Source organism: Carettochelys insculpta, chromosome 2 (assembly GCF_033958435.1).
Source record: "Carettochelys insculpta isolate YL-2023 chromosome 2, ASM3395843v1, whole genome shotgun sequence".
NCBI lineage: Eukaryota > Metazoa > Chordata > Testudines > Carettochelyidae > Carettochelys > Carettochelys insculpta.
The window spans coordinates 263978134-264000204 of NC_134138.1; the positions used below are offsets into that span (position 1 = coordinate 263978134).

Here is a 22071-nt window from a genome sequence, read left to right on the forward strand (position 1 = left end):
ACACAGCAAAGTTATTTTGGAATAATGGGTGCTATTCTGAAATAACTTTGTAAGCATCTGAACAACGCAACTGGTATTTTGAAATAATTTTGCAACAGCGGATGGCTTATTTTGAGTTCTGTAAACCTCATTCTAAGAGGAATAGTGCCTATTCCAAAATAGATATTTTGAAATGGGGGCTGTATAGACAGGAAACAGGGGCTATTTCAAAATAAGATATTCCGGAATAATGGCAAAAGTCAGACTGCTGCCCCTGACAGGAGCGGGAAACCACTCCTGTCGGGGCAGCAGTTGTGTTAAACTGACACATGCGCAACTTGATTGTACATATCTCAAGGGTTTACTGTACAGCTCTATATGTGTTTCTCCTCAGAAATGGAGAAAGTACCACAAAAATATTGTATGTTTTCTTCACAAAGAACAGAAGGAATCAATCTAATTGAATGGACCAGATTCTGATGCCAATTACACTGGTGTAAGTCAAACAAGAACTGTGTTAAAGGCAATGTTGTTACTCCAGAATTACACCAGCGTAAATGAGATCAGGATCTGATATAGAGAAAGCATACTGTTGCCAAGTTTATATCATTCTTCACTTCAGACGGCTTTGCCATTTGCGTAGTGCTGATATGAATGGGGGCAGAGTAGGTTTATTCACTGTGTAGTTTGACAGATGTGGCTGGTCTGATTTTTCAGTCCCTGTTAACAGAGAATCTTCTCCATTAACAATGTGATTCTTTCATTCTCTGTTTGCTAAATGGGTTCAGATTGGAACTGCATCATCACAGGGCACAGAGCGAGGCTAGTACTTTTGTTTTGTAGGTGGCAAGCTGAATAGACAGTCCATTTCCAACACAGGACTAAATATTTCTGAAGAGGCTGGTACAGCATTTCAGTTATTACAACATAATGAAATAAGAAACATATTGATTTATACATCTCCCTCCCCCATCACTGCACCAAGGGTTTTGGGGTGAAACAAAGTTAAATTATTATTCAAGTAGGGCCTGAACAAATTTCCATTGAGGACAATGGGAGTCTTTTCAATTGGCTTCAGCGGAAGCTTGATCAGTCTCTTACTAATAAAGAAATACAAGGAAGGGAATGCAAGTGAGCAACATGGCATATGCTCTGATTTCTCTTGAGTTCAGCGACATTACACATACTATGTATTCTTTAGTTTGGGTATTCTCTCACTCTTGGTTGCCCTTCTTCCAAAGAAATGTTTTAAAGGTAAGCAAAGGTCCCACTCAGGTTCTCATTTCATGGTAATATCAAATACAGGTATTTGGAGATTATCTATATCTATATCTATATCTATAACTCCACAACCCTAAAGAATTAGAATTCTCATATTTTTCTCCATGCAAGTGGGAAAAAAATGGTAATAGTAGACACAGTTGACTGAATAGAGTCATCCAGTTGATTTGAGAGTTTATTCCTGTAGTTAAGTATTCCTGATAATTACACAGGTAAGTACTGGACAGGATGTTAAGCCCTTGAGAGAAAAAAATCTATATTTTAGGCATGTAGCAAATAAAGTCGTTCAGTGTTACCATTTAACCCAAGTTGAACAGACTAGTTTAGAGGGTAGCCTATTTAAAAAGACAGACATTTTTTCAACTTAACTGCTTTTTACCACACACAATGTGCTAATGGCCCAACTCTGCCACTGTGGAGTTGAATTCTGGAAATTACACAGTGTATGTTCACGAGCTGCCTTCTCATACGTTAATTTTAAACCTGTAATGATGTGACAGTTACAATACACACACCATCTGGCAAATGCCATCATTGTCATTTACAGATCTCATCGCAAAATCTAATTTGTTGGATGAAATGTTCAGAGATGACAGAACCAGAGCGAGGGCACAGTTTGCACAGAACTCTGAGTCTCTCTGGAGACCTGTCAAATGGAAGTTTGATTGGGATTCCTAAATCCTGACATACTCCACTTATTTATTATTTTTTTAAATAATACCAATAAGCAGGAGCATTTCTCCTCCTCCTTACTCTAGATCAGGGCCTGGTTCTGCTTTCAATTATGCTCTGAATCAGCAAAGCACTTATGTAAATTCCTAAACCCCAATAAGATTTAAGAGTATGCTTAAAATTAAGCACTTGGTTAAATATTTTGCTGAATACAGATGAACTGAGGCATATGCTTAAGTTATGCTTTCCCTGATGGGAGCCTTGGACCCATGAGAATCTAATTCTGAGTGGTACTGAACCCTTTAGTACCCACTCGTACTCTTCAAAGGGAGCTGAAGGCACTCAGCACTTCACAGAATTGAGCCCAAAAATCAAAAGTAGCAAATTCATGCAAATCAGTTGAATGCACCAGGCTAAAAGCAGTGTAAATGAGATCACAATCAGATCAAACTATTCCAAAACCTCTTATTTTGGTCCAGAATAGAGCTTCCCACACTCTGCCTAGCCTACACCACCACCAGCAGCATGGAAGTGCAGTGGGTGGGGTGTGCCTGGTGATTGCCGGGGGTGGGGGGGGTGTGGGAAAGAAGCATGGAATGATACAGCAATTATCAATCTGCAATGCGTGCTCTCCCTCCAGTGTTAACAGAAAGCCAAGGGAACTTGGGTTTGTGGTATAAATGGCTCATTTCTCTCACTGGCTCCAGTGTACATCAACGTAACCCCACCATCTCCAGAGTCACTTGCAGCCCCATTCCTGGTTTGGAGGTAAGAGACATACCAGGCCCAAAGATTTTCACTGGGGAATGACATGTGGAATGCAGTACACCAGGTATTTCTGTTTGATATTGGAGTGAGTGATGCTCAATCCATAGCCACTGGAACAAGATTTGAAGTCATATAACTAATACATTGGCTTCCTCACATAGCCTTTTAGGCAAACACCTGTCAGCCATTATCCATGTTGGAAGTAACTTTAACCCATGTCATCATAACGACAAGGGCAAATTAGCTAGAGAGGAGTTTTAAACCGAACAAGAAGAATTTGTTCATTACAGAATGCAGAATCAACCAGTGGAACTCTTTGTCAGGCAACGTTGTAAAGGCCAAAAATATAACTGGGCTTTAAATAAGAATTGGATATGTTCATGGTGGATATGTCCATCAATGGCCATTAGCAAGGATGGTTAGGGATGTGACAATGTTCCCTCTAATTTTTTTGCTTCCATATGCAGAATAGACATTGTTATATGCACCAAGGCATGTGTGGCTGCGCACCACTAATACAAACACTTGCTGATGGCTGTGGGCACTCTGGATGCTCTGCTAATCAGCTGGATAACATTTGAATCACTCCTGGATGGCTGCCCAAGAGTTCAGCTTACAGAGAACACTGGACACAACCCTCTGCTCTGGATATCCCTAAACCCTTAAGTGCCAGAGGCTGGGACTGGATAACAGGGGATGGATCTGTTTAAATTGACTGGTTCTATTCATGCCTTCTGAAGCATCTAGGCCACTGTTCAGACAAGATAGTGGGCTGGATGAAACATTGACCTGACCCATCATAGACCTCACTGTAAGCAGAGTCTGAGTGAGCCCTCCCCGGACATCTAGTGATAAGCTGTGAAACCTTCAGGAGCTGATATAAGTTGAATGGGCACACCCACCCTGCCTAGGTGCTCACCATGAGGGCATTGCTTGCCCAAAACATCACTGTTTTGCTAAGGCTGGATTGTCATTCTTCTGGTTAATGCGGCAGGAGTAATAAAGGGTTGTCATCGTTCTGTCAATCACGGGCAGCAGAACTGTACTTGGCCCAGCCCAGGTGAGGAACTCCCTCGCAAGTAAATGGCTCTTGAGTTCCAAAGCCCAGGGAGTGAAAAGAAGGTGGGGACAGGCATTTGTGCCTCCGGATGGGGGCCCTGCCTGAGACCACCACCAATTGGACTCTTCCTCTCTTCACTAAGGAATGACAGAGCCGATTAAGACTCAATTGAGAGTCTTGTTACACACTGCAGAGCTGAAATCGCTGACATTCTGTCTGAGCATTAGCTCTGCTTTGGGACAGTATCTCTGTTGCAAGCAACTGCTTGATGTGCATCAACAGTTAGGCTTCCCCACTAACAGCTGAAATCACTGAGAGTGGAGGCCACTGAAAGCTGTGTTAAATGGTGGGACCTGAGGATATCCTGGTGGACTCATGGTTGGTTGACAGCGTGGCCAGCAGAGGAGTGGCAATCAGCTGGCTTGGTGGCCTGTGGAGAAGACTGGAGTGGAGCCCCAGAGAGGCACAGAGATCACCTGCCTGCATGGTCAGTGCATAGGAGGGGAATGGTGATCTCCTGCCAAGGGAGACAGTGAAGAGAAGCAGGCAAGTGAGTGTCCAGGCAGCAGAGCCTGTAAGGTGCCTGCTTACCTTCTCACCCTACCACCCAGGGTGGGAGGTGGACTCAGCAGATGCACCTCTACATTCTGGGTCTGTGCTGACTAAGGGCTGCAATTGTGAGTGCGGTGCAGAGAAAGGATGGGCATGTTAAAGGGACATTTGGTTGCCGGACTTATGAACCAGAACAAAAAGGACTCTGCCTCACTTACCTGGGGGTGGGTCTTTTGTTCATGGCTTATGCGTATGAACCCTGCTTGCAGCATTTTTTTCAATTTAATACTGGGTTGTTTCCTCCTTTTATTAAAGGTTTCTCTTTTGCACTCAGACTCTGTGCTTGCCAGAAGGGAAGTACTGCCTCTCAGAGGCACCTAGGGGTGGTGTGTAATTGTCCAAGGTCAATGGGTCAGGGTCCAAGACAGTTTTTGGTTGAAAAGGAACCCCTAGATACTGAATCCAGCTCTTGTTGCTGCCATCTCTGACTCACAGATGGGTTACATTAGGATTAAATTTAGCAGGAAGAAAATATGGCAATCCTCTGAAAATAAGTATGGACATAATGACTGACTAATTTGCCAAAATGCTGGTGGTTATCATTTGTTATTCAGCTTTTATAATTATTTTCAATGGAAAATTCTGTTAAAAACTGACAGCAAGAGACAATCTAGATGTTTAGGTAACAAAGAACAGAGAGCTGAATTAAAAAGTGAAAAACCACATTCTATCACTTGACAACTCACGAATGAAGCATTTGCCACATATTCATTCAGAAAACTTGTGAGAGTTTTGACATTGTTCCTGATTCTTCCATGCTGTGACCAACATGGCAAAAATTTGATAATTATAATTTAAAGAGGAGGCACAGAAAAGATACAACATTGCAAAAGAAAAATTGCACACACACACACATACATACACAGAGGCACACACGCTCACACTGTTGTTTGTTTGTTTGTCCTGTTCTTTTCATCTCTATTCCCTCAGAGGCTTCAGTGTGGCAGATAATTTCAGACCAGAAGCTAAACTCACAGTGTGTAAACAATGAAAATTCAAATTGTCTTTGCCAGTGCCACCAGCATATCTCTTAAGCACTGATGAATGATTTAAAAGAGCAGCTGCAAACAATGTGAACCGAGAGGGTCTGGCTCTGCAAAAGTAAGATAATTGGCATCAGCCAGCTCTGCGTATAGATTCCAGATCTCTTTATTTGCTAATTCATGAATTATGTATACATAATGCATAAAGTTCATACATTGGCGTGATATTATCATACTAATAAATAAAGGCATGGGGAGTCTGCTGAGCCACTGCTTATAATTAAAATATTTGTCCCATGAATGGTATTGCTTTTCAGTGCCACAGACAAATGTTGAGATATTTTGTTTTGCAGCCTTGTTATCACAAACAGCAAACAGAGGTTGATGCTGCTATTATTCACCCCTTCCCAAGACATTTCATTTTTTAATCTTCACTTCCTTAAGTCCTTGTGTCTAGCCTGGGGAAATAATTTTGACACTGTTTTTTTGCCCTGTAACATACATTGCTGAGCCATTTACATGATACTGACGGTGCTGCCTGCTTCTGGATTTCTGTACACATGTGGTGTGGTATGTGCCTGAAATACACACACACTGACTTGTCCCAATGAAGAAGAGTCTGGAAGGCAACTGACTGAGGGAAATTAAACAAGTATTGGCCCTGGATCTGTGAGCACTCAGGAACCAGAGCAATGTTACTTTTCTGAATAACCCTGTTGAGCTTATGGAGAGATTACGGGCACAGATCAGTATTTGTGAGCTCAAGGCAGATTGAAAAAAAACACAATTTTTTTTCTAAATAAGGCAGTTTCACAGATCACCTACGGGATTTTATGAAGAACCCATTTTGCTGCATAACGGCTAGGCAGATACTTGTGACGGTATTAATACCAGCGGGAACACCCTTGATGGATCTTTCTCCTTTCGAGCCACATACTGATCAATGTCCCCTCTATTTTTTTTCAGCCAATGTATGGAATAAATATTGTAATGTGCACAGAGGTATGTATGGATGTGCACCACCAGTGTAAACATATGTTGCTAGCTGTGTGCAGCTGTGGGCATGCTACTAATCAGCTGGGAGGCACCTGAATCTCTCCTGGGTGGCTGCAAGGAGGTAACCCTCAGCTAACAGGGAACACTGGCACTGCTCTGAGATCTCCCACCAATCAAGGGAACTGTGGCCATGGTTGCCACGTGTGGGGGTGGCTGTAAGGAATATGAATAATCTGTGATCCTTGAGAAAATTAATAGGCACTTCTACATGCTTCCTGTGATTGGGTCAGGTGGAAAACAGCCCGCTAAACTGGGGGGAGGGGGAGGACGGCCATGCAGCGTCAAGGACCCACGTGGCATGGAGCAGTGCACAAAGCTACACCTCCACTATTATTGAGGTCTCACATGTGCAAATATTAGAGCAGGAGGAATGAGCTGCATCAGTCACAATATTAAAAACACCTTTACCCCCTTCCCTGACTCCCAAAATAAAAATGTCCAAGTTGGACCCAGTATTGTGGCTCCAGCCTATTGCTGGGAGCAGGGCTTCAGACTGTGATCCAGGCTTTCCCCAAGTTGAAACATGATCTACTTTTTTTTTAAATCAAGTGAGGCTTGTGCAATGGAATTTTAATCTAAACTTTTCCCAGGAATCCGTGTGACACACAGGCCACCATTTGAGTATATTTCTAAAATGTGCTGGAGTTAGTATTAGGATATTAAATCCTATAACAAAGAGAAACACTATCTGCAGTGGAACATTTCCCGTAGGTATGTGCCCACATATCTGTGAGGTGTGCCTCAGTATATACCCTACAATCAACTTCCTGCAGGAAAAAAGGGTATTTGCTTAGGATATCATCATTCAGGAGATGGCCTCTTGTCAATGCTATTATGTAACTCATTAGCATTAATGAAACAAATACGGGGCAAAAGAGAGAGATATATCCCTAAATGCATGTCTGCGTGTGCTCTTTTCTCTATTTAGCTTGCTAGATTCTTGCATTTAAGTAGTGTAGCTCATTTAGAGAACTGACTTGCCATAAGAAAGCTTCTCATACTAGAAATAAGTTTTCTAACTAGCTCTCCAATCACTAAAGCTGTATATCATCTGTACTTGAAAATTTATAAACCTCAATTTTCAGGTTTATTTTTCATCTATTTTTCTTCAGACAGGTTCTCAGGTTTTACTATGTCCTTGATCATATCAATAAGATGTTAAATGTGTCTCTCACACCCAGAAAACAAAGCTGGCAATAAACCTAATAGATGGTCCAGGTGAATGAAACAGTTTTCCTTAGAGCCAATTTTAAATCTTGTGGGACAATAACATCTGCGCTGTACATTCAAGAATAATGAGTTCATCCAAGGTCGCTAATATAGCTGACAATAATTCTTAGAGTTCAGGGTGCCCCCTCTTGATTTGTGAAGAGGCACTATTTGAAACATCATGGGGATTCTGTTGTCACGGTCATTTATGTCCCTAAAGTGGAGTTCATACATATGAAAACAGTACAGCACAACCAAGCAATGAAGATTCCCAGCTATAAACAACTGATATTTGGGTGTTTTGGGGTGGCTCCTGTGTATAGAACAAAACTAAAGAGAAAAACAGGATCAAAATCCGTAAAATATGCAACTGCATCATTTTCAGAATTCAACGATTTTCTGAATCTGGAAGTGATGGGATATTCATTGTTCATCCCACACATGTTCTGGGTTTATTACACTGGAAAGCAAAGGTAGCTCTTTGTGTTCACTCTTTTTTTATTATTAAACATTCCTATGCATCATTTCCTATTTGCTTTTTATCCCTGTCAGAGAGCAATTAGGGGTAATTCACACAAAATTAATGATGCATAACACTACAATGAAATATTTTCTAACAGACGAATGAAGGCCTGCTCAAAGGAAGCGGAAATGCAATTTGAGCAGACACAAAAGTGACAATTTTAATTAATCTCAGACTACTTTAATAACTATGTTGTAAACGACTGACAGAACAGAAGTTCTCTTTTAAAAACCAAACAAGCTAATATTCTTCTATATTTTTTTTCCTGGAGGAAAAGCTCCTAGCAGGGCTTCTGCTTGTTGGAAAGAAACTTTCATATCAGCCTTGTATTTTGAAGCAATGCTACAATGAAAGAGGAAGAGGGGGCACGCTGCTTATTTCCTTCACCAAAGGAGTTCTGACCCAGAGCCACAGAAAGGAGCTTGGAAACATGAAGCCATCCTTAACAGTTCCTTAACTGATACAGATCCTTTGGAACCAGGAACAAGTGAATGCAAATGGGAATCATATAGTAATTATAATATAAATAGGACCCAGAGATTAAGTCTGCAAGCTTTCAAACACCAGAAACTAATTTAAGCTTTACAAGCCTGAGGAAAAGTTCCAAAAGGTCACCATTTGCCTTGAAGCACTAATTACAGCCTCCTGCTACTGGGTGTACACACACACACACACACACACACACACACACACACACACACACACACACACACACACACCCCTTCATAATTACCCTTGTGTAGGAAACCATTCTGGCCACAAGAGATAACAGTTGCTCAGTGACCTAATACACAGCAACAACCAACACTCCCTTCCAGGCAAGAATCCTACAGCTGCCCTTCTTTAGTAGGATGGGAAACAAGTATCCCTGTAATTTTGTCATACCCGAGATTCTTCAGGTCATCCTCTCAATGTAAGATTCATTGACAATTTATTTTCATTGTCTCAAATTTTTATGGATTGGGTTCTCTGGTCTGCTAAGTGCATTCTGCAACTGTGGACAAATAGTCATTCCTGCTCTCTCCCAGCTCTCTGCAGAAAGGCTTCAATTCTTGCTCTGGGTCACCGTGACAGAAAGCCAGGATCATTTAATAAGAACACATGACCATAAGAATGGCCACACTGTGTCACAGCAATGGTTCATCTAGCCCAGTATCCTGTCATCCAACAGTGACCAATGCCACCTACTTCAAAGAGAATGTAACAAACCAGAAATCCTCAAGTGATCCATCCCCTACTGGCCACTCCCAGATTTTGACAGTCACATGCTAAGGACACCCAGGACATGGGGTTGTATCCCTGGCCATTGTGACTAATAGCCATTAGATGGATCTATCCTCCATGAACTAATTCAATTTTTTTTTCAACCCTGCTATAATTTTGGTCTTCAAACATCCACTGGCAATAAATCCCAAGAATTGATTGTGCATTGTGTAAGGAAACTCTTCCTTTTGTTTAAAACCTGCTGCCTATTAATTTAATTGGATGATCCATGGATCTTATGCTAAGTGAAGGATTAAATAACACTTCCTTATTCACTTCGCTCCACCATTCATGATTGCATGACCACTACCATATCTTCTTCCCCACCGTTATTTCTTTTCCAAACTGAAAAGTCAGTCTTATTAATCTCTCATCCGCTTTAAATTTTTCCATTGCCTTCATCATTTTTGTTGTCCTTCTCTTTATCTTTTCCAATTCTAATAGACCTTTTCTGAGATGGGGTGACCAGAGCTGCTCACAGTAATCAAGGTGTGGGCACAAGATGAATTTATATAGTAGCTGTTGGGTGACTGTAATTACAATACATAGCTCTTTTACAGCATTTTCATGATTAGTTTTCAGTGTGATTTACAAAGGAGATCAATATCATTCCCATTTTGTAGAAAAGGGGACTGAGGCAGAGTGACTTGGTCATGATCACTGAGCAGGCTAGCAGCAGATGCCAGACTAGAAGCCTGCTGTCCTGGGCCCCTGTTCAGTTGCTTAGGGGTTTCCATAGAAATGATGACACATTGCACATCACCTCCTCTTACAGTTGGCATTCATTGCTGGCAACCTCAGAAGAAGGACTGGATGGACTGAATAGACCTGGAGACTAAGCAACTGTTGTGCTACTATCAGTATTACTGAGGCTGATTGGAAAAGATCCACCATTGTTGTTTCCCAGTCAAACTCATCACCTATAGCTAGATAAAGGAGTTCAGTTTCCAACACCCTTTATTACACAGTTTTCATCAGCAATGGTTTTATTTATTTATTTGTAAAGACAAACTAATTGGAGGTTAATTTTACCCTATGCGCCATTAACAATGCAGTAATCTTGACAAAAGCTAGGAGTCAGGAAATAAGATGCAGACTGGCCAATGCTCTTCAGTTTTAATAGGGATAGAGGAGATAAGTGCACTAGCCTGAGTCCCAACCTTTGAATGTCCTGGCTGGTATAGTGACATTTAAAAAGTTTTAACCTGAATCTCAGTAGGAAATTTTTCACAGACTCTTACTCTAAAATGCTTTGTTCTCATCACTAGGTGTAATTTTAAGATACTGCTAGAAGACACTAAACCACATTTTTCACAGACACTTCCTGCCAGGGGAATTTCTACATAACTGAGTATGTTTAAGAAGGGATTCAACTTAGATATTTTTTTTCTGTGAATTTAATTCTTGTGAAAAGTCCTGGATTGAAACCTTGTCACAAGCCATAGCAAAACAAGCCACTCCACACTGACCAGCCAATGTGCCTCGCCTCTAACTGAAGTGGCCACCACATATAGAGGTTTAGAAGTAATTTCACCTTCCAGGTCCAACAATAACAAAACAGTCAGTCTTGGTAGTGTAAATGGAGCAATTGCCCAATGCTTGTTTGCCAAACAACTGCCCTTTCTCTATTGAAATAATCACTAAAAACTAATACCTGCTCTGTCACCTATTAGATACGAGTGAATACTCTATCTTTCATAGATGTACACAGACAGAGCCATCAAGGACTACATGTGCCAAAAGAAAATCTAAGTACTGCTCTTTCTTCCTTTGTCACCTCATCCTTCCCTACAATTAGCCTGTAAGGATCTCAAAGCAAAGCACACGCATGTTTTAATGTCATGTTCTGAGCATGTGTGAAACACAACTGTGATGGTACAAACCTGCAGGTTCAGGCAGGACCTTCTGGACTGCACTGTGCTTAGAATGTTTTAAAAGAACTTGAATGCCTTCCACTTCCATTGAAATCACGAGAAATTAAGACCATTCAGCAGCCTGGAGACCATTATTAAAATTTGCTACGTAACTACAGCCTGGCTATTGAGTTGCTACTGAGGCAAAACAATATGCCATGCTGTGAGCTAAAAGCAGATGTGCATAACCACTGAATTTAATTAACTCCTCACTGCTGCATGGCTTAATCTGCCTGCATGCTGCTTTTGTTACCGGAATCTCGGGCTGCATGTTAATAACTGGGTGTGTATTTGGTATGTTTCTGTGCAATTAAGGGAGTCAGTACTCAGTGACTCCAATATAACTACTCATTCAATGTACCTGGGTATTTTCCTGGCCCAGATGACCATCGTATCGGAGCACCTCATCATCATTAATGGATTTTATTTCCACATAATCTCTGTGTGGTAGAGAAGTATTATTCTCATTTTACAGAAGGTGAACTGAGGCATTAAGAGACTTGTTTAAAGTCACATGGGACATTTATGCCGCAGTCAGGGATCTAACCCATGGTCTACTAGGTCTAGAGCCCTTACCATTAGACCATCATTTCCCTTTTATAAATGTTAATTAAATGCTTTTGGACACTTGAAGCTCAGAGCTGCTTTTGGCACAATTAGTGTTGTATCAGTAAAGGTTAGTAAACATTGACCTCTTTGTCTAAACATAAACCAACAAAAAATTTCCAGATACGCAACGTGAGAAAAATGCTGCTTGAGAACTTAAGAGTTTGATCTAAGGATATTTACTTGGTATATTTTAACATGTGATGCTGAAATTTGTTGTATTAATGGCTTTGAAGTTGTGGTGTCCAACCAGTTCTACTGCTATCATGAAACAGCTACATTATTCTGAAAATACATTTCTTATTCAAGTCAACAGCCACATTCACCTGGTCAAACAGCTACATGTGGGCAGTGGCTAGTGAGTTGGACAGCATGGCTTTAAAGCTTTAGCTTTCTGAATTTCAAGATCTCTCCATTAAATAATTATTGTCGGGCCCTCCATCATTTCTCATGACTGGGAAAATTTATATTGATAAAAATAGAAAAATGGTTGAAAATAAACCTAAATTTGAACCACCAAAAATCTGCCAACCATACTTAGAAACTGTCCAGACACTTTATTCAGATTTTGTGATTACGTCCACTAGACAGATCTAAATTGCCAGGGGCTCTAAAACTAATACTATTTTCTATCATACGTCATGAAGAGGACAAAGGGGTTCAGTCCACCTATTTTTCTCTAATTTGCTCAAAGTCTTGGCTGCCCTGTGAAATATGTCAAACTCAATATATCCCATCCCCCAAGTAGTGCATTTTCTCCATAACTCTCATTGATGTTCATGAGGTTGAGACTTAGGAAAAGAACTAAAAGCAATCAGATTTTAAGGTAGGCGAACATTATAGCTGGAACAGTGATATACAAGTTTTCTCTCCAATACTTGTATATCACATATCAGCAACCATCGTTAGATGTTCAGTACAAAGGACTAGATTAAGATCTGACATTGAGAAACCTTAAATCAATCTAAGGCTGCATCTACACTATGAGCTAACCTCGCTTTTATAAAAATTGATTTATTAACAGTGGGTTTATCTATTCAATTTTCAGCATCCTCACCTTCCCACGTGCGCCCCATAAAATTGACTTATTCCTGCCACAGACAAGTAGCTTAAATCGAGTGCTGCAGCAGTGTATAATGGGAACCTACGCCACAGTTCTCTAAGCCCCATAGCATTCTGGGTATTTTCACTGGTGCAGCATGGGAAAAAATGCCCCCAACTAGATGTGGGTATATGATGACATCTTCCCACATTTCATCTCCCTCTTTCCCCTGCTGTGTTGAACAGATGTCCTTTTTTCCAGATGGAGGTCTGGCTTGCCTTTATAAGAGAGATGCTTTTTTTAATTTTGAGAGGTGAGGGGGAGTAAACCTATCCCAAACAACAGGTTTTTGAAAATCGGATGCAAAAGCACTGGATCTTTGCAGGATTGGATCTGGAATTAGACCTTCTGGCAAAGAAGACCCTCAGAAGAAGAATATTTTTAAGTAGTCATGGATGCTACACTGAAAACTGCAATGAATCATGGAAACAATTATGGCTCAGGATGGCTAAAAGACCCCAGACTACAGCCAGCACTGAAAATCATGACCCCCAGGGAGACCCACCACCAGCTCCTATTAACAGCATGCCTGCTTTGATCTAGGTTTGGACTGGAATCTGAATTTAGGCCTCCTGGAAAAGAAGACCCTTAGAAGAAGATGTTTAAGTAGCCACAGGTGCCACACTAAAACTGAATCATTGAAACAATTATGGCTCGGGGCAGCTACAAGACCTCCAGCTACAGCCAACCCCAAAAATCACGTCCACTGAGGGAGACTTCCCCTGGGCAGCTTAAAGACCCCAGACTACAGCCAGCTACTTGTTCTTTGGCTAAAGCCCATCCAAAAATTTCCTCCCAGAGGACAGACACCATAGTGACAAAGTAGTTTCTTCTGTTGCCCAAAAATCATGACTGATCAGGGAGACTTCCTCTGGACAGCTACAGGACCCTCACCACACGCAAACTGCCTGGCACCTCACGCAGCCCGTCCTTTTATTGGCTCAGGGTCAAGCCACGTGATGCGGCCGGGGGCGGGAAAGTTACAGACTGCGTGCCACCTCTAGTGGGAGAGAAGGGAGGAAATGCAGGGGTCAGGACAAAATGTAAGGGGCTGAAAAGAAGTTTCTCATCCAAGCACGATCCCACACCCACAGCCTGGCTGACACATGGTACAGTGGGGCAGCATCTGGCCCCAGGCAACATAGAATAAAAAGGCTGTTAGTGGAGGTAGACACAGAACCACAGACCCCACAGCCGTGCTACTAGCAAACAAAATGAAAGATTTTTCACCCTCTCATGATCCTGCAGCCCTGGGCTTCCAGGTGCCGAACTGTAAGAGTTTTCCTGTTGCGTAATTCCTCTGCCCCTGAGAGCAGTAGAGATGGAAGAAGCCAGAGCAGAGAACTGTGAGGCATTGTGGGGAACATACAGGACATATCTGGAGGCTAATGAATTCGATTTAAAGACATGGTGCTTCCTCACTACCCTTCATTGGGAATTTTATATTCAAAGCTACACCCATCAGGTTACTATGATATTATGCTGTTGATATTATGTCGATTTTAGTGCTCCATAAATCAAGCTAATGGAATTTACACTGAGGACAGGCACTTGGAAAATCAGGCTAACTGACTTAAAATTGATATTATCTCATAGTGTAGACATAGCCTAAAATTAAATGACTACACTGCAGATGGGCCTCCATACTTGCCTCTTGCCAGCTGACTCATAGGGCTGTTTAACTGCATTGTAGATGGTCAGGCTTGGGCTGCAGCATGAGCTCTAGGACTACCCCACCTTACAGGGTTCTTTGGACCATTCTGCAGCCTCATGCCTGCACTGCAGTTGAACAGATCCTTAGCCTGAGCCCCATGAGATGAAGTCAGCTGCAGGTTTTTAATTGCAGTGTAGACATACCCTTAGACATTCCTCTGTCACTTTGGTATCTGAGGATCACATAAAAGGGCCTGATCTCAGGTGTTTCCATTGACTTCCATACACACTGGCTCTGGCCCCAAAAGCATAGGTTAAAAGGTCTGATTAAATGAAGGCACTATGAAAGTAGCACAAAGAGCTTCATTATTCTCATGCTTCAGGGCATGAGCCAGCCTTCCACTTCGAGGGTTAGGAAGACATGTCCTCTAAGGACAGATTATTACAAGAATCTGAAGCTGGTAATTAGGCACCTTCCACTGACAGGTAACTGATCAGACTCAGAAGAACATCAGTGACTATCTTTGTGGTGCTGTCTAGTAATCAAAGAAAGGTAATGGAGTCAGGCCAGTCAACTCTGGAAGGCTATGCACACGTCATCACTTACTCATTCTGCATCTCAGTTTCCCAGTTTGTAAAATGGGTGATGCACTACTTTTCTGCTTCAGCCTGATGTTGAGAAGCTTTGAGAGTTAAATGTTGCAAAACCAAAATAAAAATGTAACAAAGAAAGCTTCCATCTAGCCACTTGTATTTTGGTAAATCGATAATGCAGAAAAATACAGTGGAATTATATATCATAATATTTACAAATTGCACATCACTTTTTATGTTCAAAGTGAATTACAAATACTAGCTAATCCTCAAAACATCCTTGTGACCCAGGTAGCCCAAATTTCCTGGTGCTAAAGATGGGGAAACTGAAACGAATGATCCTATGCCAAAGAGTATCTGATAACCTTAAAATGTAGAGAATCTTTAAAGATTTATAGATTCCGAGGCCAGAAGGGATCACTGTGATTACCTGGTCTGATCTCCTGTGTAATATGGGCCTAAACTTTCTCCCACACAATTCTTAAGCACAGCTTCTATGAAAAAAATCAATCTTAATTAAAAATTGTCAGTGATGGAGATCTACCACAATCCTTGATAAATTCTTCCAGTGTCTAAAGGGTAATAAAGAACTCAGCACTTCAAATGGGACTCCCATAGGATAAAGAACTGGAGTAAGTTTATGTTACACTCTTAAGAAGTCAGAGTTTGCTGGGTGGCAACTCATTGAAACTATTTTTTTTTCTGAGTAGTTGCTTGAACATTAAAAACCAGCACCATGGTCTGGGTTGTACTGAGGGAAAAATACCCTAGGTCCTGCCCTTTCTGCCCTTAGCCCCACCCCTTCCAGGGCATGGAACCCGGCCTCCTACCCATCTTGCTGCAGGGCCAGCAGCGGCTGTTGGCGCTGCTGCCTAGCACAGTTCTCAGTAAAAATTCTCTCTCCACTCTGTTCATAGAAACATGAGAACCTACCTAGCGACACGATTTAAACATGATTGTAACTATCAAGGTTCTGGTATCTGTGCACACAGGTATTAAAGTGTAAGCTCAAAGCTGACATATCTTGCAGAAGCTGCTTTCATGAGATATAATTGACTTCACAACATGACTAATAATGTCCCTTAGGTTCAGCTATACGCAAAATGTGTCATGTCAAGAAATCATGTCATTTCCTGACAGTGCTACAATCTTGTTATAATGCAGCTTTGTCTTACATGACATGTGTAAACAGGACTAACCATAATGTAACCCAGTGTTACATATTGTAAAGGATGGGGATGTAATAAAGGCTACGTCTACACTAGAAGCATCTGTCAACAGCAACCTCTGTTGACAGTTGACAGAAACTCTCTTGACAGAGTGCATCTACACATCAAAGGAGATCGACAGAGCAATCCACTGTGTTGACAGAGAGCAGCCAGACTACCCTGCCCTCTTTTGACAAAACAGCTGACCAGTAGCTCTGCAAAAAGGGTGGCCCAGGGAACTGAAAGCCTCTCTGTCCACAGAAGTGTCTACACTGCACTTCTGTCAATAGTGTTATTCCTCAAATATTTGAGGGATAACACTGTTGAGGTAAATGCAGCTCTGTTGAGACTCTGTCGACAGAATGTTGTATGTGTGTGGATGCTCCCTGACTTATGTCAACAGAAGACCCCTTCTGTTGACAAAACTGTCTAAGGCTACGTCTACACGTGCAGACAACATCGAAATAGCTTATTTCGATGAATAACGTCTACACATCCTCCAGGGCCGGCAACGTCGATGTTCAACTTCGACGTTGCTCAGCCCAACATCGAAATAGGCGCAGCAAGGGAACGTCTACACGTCAAAGTAGCACACATCGAAATAGGGATGCCAGGCACAGCTGCAGACAGGGTCACAGGGCGGACTCAACAGCCAGCCGCTCCCTTAAAGGGCCCCTCCCAGACACAGTTGCACTAAACAACACAAGATCCACAGAGCTGACAACTGGTTGCAGACCCTGTGCCTGCAGCATAGATCCCCAGCTGCTGCAGAAGCAGCCAGAAGCCCTGGGCTAAGGGCTGCTGCCCACGGTGACCATAGAGCCCCGCAGGGGCTGGAGAGAGAGCATCTCTCAACCCCCCAGCTGATGGCCGCCATGGAGGACCCAGCAATTTCGACGTTGCGGGACGCGGATCGTCTACACGGTCCCTACTTCGACGTTGAACGTCGAAGTAGGGCGCTATTCCTATCTCCTCATGAGGTTAGCGACTTCGACGTCTCGCCGCCTAACGTCGAAGTTAACTTCGAAATAGCGCCCGACGCGTGTAGACGCGACGGGCGCTATTTCGAAGTTGGTGCCGCTACTTCGAAGTAGCGTGCACGTGTAGACGCAGCTTAATATAGACACAGCCAAAATGATTCCACCGCATAGTTTTGTACTTGTCCACACAGGTAAGCTCAAACCTGCTAAAACGTGATCTGGACATTGCTGTGTTACAATATGATTAAAACTGGAGTGTGGATAGGCTCCTAAGAATTGGAATGTTCAGCACAAGTTTGTGGTAAAAGCTTTTGACAGATCTAACAATGGCCTAGAAAATAAAATAAATGCAGAATAGTGACGAAATTTTAAAATGCTTAGACATAAACTTGAAAAATGGAGACAACATCTATCTATCGTACTTGTGTGCTCCACTTTCTGGATGTTATTTGTGTGTGCTTTAAAAATATGACTTATTAGACTCTTCCTACAACAGGGAGGTAAGGAGATAAATGAAGTTCTCAAGAAACAGATGAAAGAATTTAAGAGTTTATAGCCGTAGGAAGACTCGGTAAATGTTGAGCTTAAAGCACATACATTTTATTCTAATAAACATAAAGATGGCAAGTATTATGTATAGGGTTTAAACAACAATTTCAACACATCCTGAGCTGACACTCTTGTGCATTTCACACTCTGTCTAACGTACGTCATAGCTTTGGGGCTTCTTCCAAGGCTCCCAATTACTTTCTCAACCATGTTCATTTATTATAGCCATAACCTGCATCAATCACAACCCCAGGTTTTACTGTTACTCCTGAACATGTTTTTTGCCACTTCAGCAGGGGTGACATGGGTAATCTGTGCTAAGGTTTCTAACATTAATCAGCTAATTGAGGGTGGCTCTAGAAAGTGGAAGGCTTGCATTTATTTTATGGTTTCATGTGACAATGGTGTGTCTTTAGTAGGCCCCATGGGACAGAACCCACATCCTGAGGGCCAACAATGGCTGATTCCTCACAGTGCTGCACTGTGGAGAGCAGTTGCTGCCGGAGCCAGAGTGCTAGTACCCTGTACCACTTCAACTGACTGAGTGCATTATTTTAATCTGGCACTGGCCCAGGATGTTGTCTAGGCAATCACACAGACTTCTGACTTGATGTGACACCAACCCTCATCTCGTCTTCTGATCTCTGCTCCCCTCCCCTGGCCTGACTGGCTCTTGCTTATTGATCCTGGCTCCAGGATTCCCCTAACTCCCACTCAGCAACTACTGTTGTTAGTGCGTGGACCTTCGCTCAGGCGGGACCGCTAGGCACGATTGTCTGCTGCGGCTGCCTCTGTCTCAGCCCCATACAGTATTGAGTAAGTTTAGGCATATCTGTAGCTCCAATGAACTCAAACCGATGCTTAGCTACCACAGCTTGGGCCTGGCTATAATATTTCAACTTTTGATCTTTGAGATCAAATTAGCTACACAAAAACTTCCCAAACATGCTTGATTAGTGTGGTAAATGGCTGAAGAGAGATTGCACTTCATGTCTACCGCCTTTCATATAAGGATCACAATGTGCTTTATAAATTAATTAAGTAATATTCAAAATGTCTATATGAGATATCAGACCCATTTTACAGATGGTGAGCTGAGCCACAAACCGATACAGTGAGGTACACATGGTCAAAGCAAGTTAGCTACAGAGCTGGAATAAAATCCAGAACTCCTGGCTGCCAGTCTCTAACGTAACTACTAGACAACAGAACCTCTCTGACACTGGAGACTTCAGATTCCCACAAGCCCCTGTTTGGCTGAGTTTGTGTCAAGGGTTGATAACTCAACTTCCTTATCAGCAATTTCCTTCCAAAACTCTGTGTCTGAGCTCTGCATCAGCAACAAATATAACATATTTTGGATATGGAAGTGGGGGCAGATTCACGCTAAGCATGATGAAGAACCATGAATAAATAATTCTTTATTGCAACTCACAAAGCAGAAGTGTTCTGATTCTTCTCTAACTTACACCAGATTTACACCCATGTTGTTCCACTGATTTCTGTGTGACTCACACCTGATTTTCCGACTGTGAGTGAAAGGCAAATAAAGACCAACATGATCTTTGTGCCACTTCATATGAAGGATAATGAAGATGGATATGTTACAAAAGAAAAAGTTTAAATGATGAAGTGCATCCATATACTGTAGTAGTTATCCCAATGTTTACAAAAGGACATCCAATTCAGCCTGGGTTACACAGCTCAAAGCCTCATTGTTGATTCTAAATAGTTTGCCCTACCTGCTGGAAAATGACATTTTCTGAGAATGCCAGTTGAATGCAAAGGGCCTGATTTGCCTTTCATTTCCAGTAGTGTGAATCAGGAGCAACTCCATTGATATAAATGGAGTGACACTGATCTAAAACAGATGTATGGAAAAGCCAGATCAGGACCACTACAGTATCTTCTTTTCTATGCGTATGTTTCCCAAATGCATCTCATTATGGAGATGTCAGCAGCAATTCCATAGGCAAGATAGGCTTTAGTTTTGTGTTTGAACTGAGATTACATTTTGAAAAGTAGTAGTGTACAGTTAGAATGCAAAGAGACATATCCTAAGCAGCTGTCAATCAGCTTAACTCCACTGAAGTCAATAGTGCTATGACAGGGGTGGGCAATCAGTGGCCTGTGAGCTGGACGTGGGTCTCCGGGGTTAGCCTCTGGCAGACCTCCAGACACTTTGCCTACCTGCATGTGTGTAGACATGTCTTGGCCAATGAGAGCTGTCATTTGCCAGGAATGGTGAACCACAGCCAACTGAGACTGCAAGAGGCTGTGCCTGCAGATAAGTGGCAAATAAAGCGTGTGGTGGCCAGCAAGGGGTTAACCCTGGTGCATTGCATCTGGCCTGTGAGCCACACTTTGCCTGCCCCTGTCTTATGATAATTTACATCAACTGTACAGCTGGGTCAGAGCTGTTTAGTTGAAAATCATTATCTTCTCCACTTGGGTCCATTATTACTATAGGGGTGTATATTCTAATCAAATGTATCACTCTCTACAAGAATTACAGCAGCCCTACTGTAGAAGGGCTATAATGCAATAGGAACTTACAGACAATTTGGGGTTGATAAGAACTGTAACCTTGTTACTCACATGTGCTTCTAATTGTATTAAAACCTTTATCCTCTAAAAAAGGGAAAATGTGCAACGTTATCAGCAACTAGCAACGGCCTGTCTCAAAACTGACACATTTGTTTTAATAAAAGTACACAGCTTTCCTTGTTAAAAGACAAACCCTATCAGTACGTAATATTTACTGTACTCCCGTACGATTTCTGGTCATTTATGCTCCACTGTAAACAATTTCTTCCATTGTTATAGATTCACAGAAATTACAAATGAAAATGATCTTTGAAGTCACTTAGTCCACCACACTGACAATGCAAAGATGCTCCCTACAGTGCATCCTCGTGTTTTGTCTACTCTACTACGACAAATGTCCTAAATGATGCAGCATGTACAGGATGAAACTCTGTGGTGCAGGACTCTTTGGTCTGCCAACATCTGTGGTCTTGCCAGACCATGGATGTTGCTGAAACCAGTCACCCCTGGACCAGAGACCAGAGAGCCCCAGCAATGCTGAGCCAGTCTGACTCACAGTCTGGGAGTGGAGCTCTGTCAGTGGGCTGGTGGTAGGGAGCCCCACCAGAAGCTCTGCAGCTGAAGAGCCCAGCTGATGGGCTGGGAGGAGCAAGCCTTAACAGCAGCCCCACACTGGGGAGCTGGACTGGCAGGCAGGGAGCAGCGCACTCTCTCTAAGCAGCCTTGTGGTGGGAAGCCTGGCCAGGAGTGGAATCCTCCTGCTCCCTGCAGCATGGGGCAGGGAGAGAGGCAGCCATCAGGAGGGAAGCCCAGCCATCAGGAGCCTCTCTTTGTCAGCCAAATTCCCCCATTTGGGACAGCTCACGTCCTGAGGGTGCCGGGCAGGGATGTACAGCCTGCACCACTTCCCCAGGTAGAATGCTTGACAGCCTTATGTATCTCACAAGAAGTTTTGCCCTTCATTCTAATTCTTCCTTTTTTCAGTTTCATCACATTGATCCCAGTTATTTCCTCACATTGCATCCTCAGTACTTCTTCTTTGTCTTTGGAGTTGACTAGTACACGACAATTCTTGGCTCAGAAGATGTGTTTCACAGTCAGGCAAGGAGCAATTCACATCTTGACTGAGCGCTTGCCGACACCGGAAAGAAAAGGCTCCACTTGGACAATACACCACATCTGTGCATGTGTGCGTATGTGCAGGTGTATACACACACACACAACTTATTTCCATGTACAATGGTCACTGGTGTCAGAGGTTTTGTAGACCAGGCCCTGAGCCCATGTATGTTTACTACAGGATTACAAACACCTCAGACTTAAGAACTCTGCACTCTGCAACCACAGTAAAAATGATGAGCCAGATTGTGAAGTCCTTCTTCATTCTGGTGAGCTCTTACTCACTCAAGAAGCCCTGTTCTCATCAGTGGGATTACTGGTGTGAGTAATTGCTCACCAAGACAAATAAAGGCCCTGCAATTGCCCCTATGTTTATATGTAATTCGGTAGAACT

At 42.4% G+C, this 22071-nt stretch overlaps 1 protein-coding gene across 2 annotated transcripts in view; it reads right to left on the reverse strand.

Annotated features, from left to right (window-relative positions):
• The window catches only part of DPP6 (dipeptidyl peptidase like 6), a 612774-nt gene that overhangs the window by 32749 nt on the left and 557954 nt on the right, over window positions 1-22071 (reverse strand). The window lies entirely within an intron of this gene.